The following is a 1,807-nucleotide window of genomic DNA, read 5'->3' as shown; positions in this document are numbered from 1 at the left end:
GTTCATTTCGGTACTCGAGACTGATTCGATAAATTATCATTTGCTTAATGTGCATATGTATCGGACCGCCTAAGAAAATACATCTAATAATACGTTCACATATAAGTAGATGATCTACTTTTTCGCACTTAACTCAAAATCCGTAATTAAAAAGCGTGATTTCCCATACAAAATGTCTTTCCCAAAATCTGAGATTATAAAATAATCCTAGATAATAACGATACGTTTTGTGTTTCTGTGTTATCGATAATTATTATTACGAATGTGAGGAGAAACATCAAAATAAAAACTAAATGAAATGGATGCCGGCAAAGAAAATAGGTCTGTAAACATAATTCTAATAAAATTTTTGTTAAATATTATTAATTATAGATTCATTTTACAGAAAAAAGCGTGTGTCCATAAACGTTTTGTCCTCTTAATACTTATTATAAACGGTATTTTCTTCATATAAATTGAGAGATTTCGCAATTTGTCATCTATGCTAATATACCTTGCAATTGTTAGTTTTTGATCTACAGTCAATAACAACATTGAGATAAACGAGAACACAAAAGGTGTCGTCATAGCACAAGCGTTATATCACTTTACTTGTTTGCACTTTCAACTTAGGACTGATTATTATTATTATTATGATTGGCTATTTGTGCACTGCGAAAGGTTCTATTGTGCAGTCATGTTGCCTACTCAAACAGTTTTAGGCTGTTAATAAATCCTAAAACTGCTGTAGCCTTAATTTCTACCAGGAGGTTTGGATCTGTAAGCCCGTTTTCCAAGTAATTTAGTCTGCGTCGTGCCACTGCTGGGCAGTCACATAGAGCATGTTCTGTCGTTTCTTGTCCCTCTTTGCAGAGTATACAAGCATCCCTTTCAATCGCATCTATCTTTTTCATGTGATAATTAAGTTTACAATGTCTCGTTAGTAGTCCAGTGTAAAGTTTTATGCTGGGTGTTGAGGATTTTAAAACATTCCCAGACCAACTTTGATTGGAATGAGAAGCTATCCAGGGATTTTAGAGCTGCTTGACTATCAGAGAGAATGTTAATATTGACACCGCGCGTGCCTCTTCGGAGACATTCTCTGTCATACAGCTCTAAGGCGTGGACCTCCACCTGGAAAATGGAAGTGGTTTTTCCCATTGCAATTGCTTTTTTCAAATGTGGTCCGACGATTCCAGCCATTGCACTACCGTCTTCCATTTTGGGCCCATCAGTAAACCACACCTGTGTGCCCTGTTTCAAGGATATTTCATTGTTTCTCTACTCTGAGCGGTCACTAATGACCACTCTGAAATTCGTGGAGAATTTTAGTTTCCTTTCCATCTTGTAAGGGACTGTCAGGCACGGAGAGTTCAGATCGGCAAGGGGGCTGGTTGATCAACCATCAACTTCCGCAGCGACTCGAGCGCGGCTAAACATCCAAAAGTCAAAAACGAGGCTCAAATTTTCTAACACTAAGCCAAAGGTAGGGAGTGGCAACACCAGTGCCAAAAAACCCTCCGCTCTCTCTGGTCGGCTGAGGAAAGGAAAGACCCGGAGGCTGCGGAAACAGTACGATGCACAAAGGGTGGTCAGGTGCACAAATAATGTCCCAGGCTTCACACCAAAACGTAACCCTTGGAGGCAGTTTCGCTGTCTTTAAAAAAACCTCCTTCGGACAGAAGGAACCTCTACCAGACTTGATGCCTTGGTGGAAAAAACGTGTCTGGTCATCCAGCAACCCTGGGCATCCTACGGAACTGTCAAAGGTTTGCAGACAAAAACATGGAAGTTGATTAACGATTTCAATGTTGACTGTCCCAGGGCG

This window comes from Anastrepha ludens, chromosome 2, assembly GCF_028408465.1.
Source record: "Anastrepha ludens isolate Willacy chromosome 2, idAnaLude1.1, whole genome shotgun sequence".
Taxonomy (NCBI): Eukaryota; Metazoa; Arthropoda; class Insecta; order Diptera; family Tephritidae; genus Anastrepha; species Anastrepha ludens.
The sequence above is the reverse complement of the archived record's forward strand: the minus strand, read 5'-3'. Positions refer to the sequence as shown.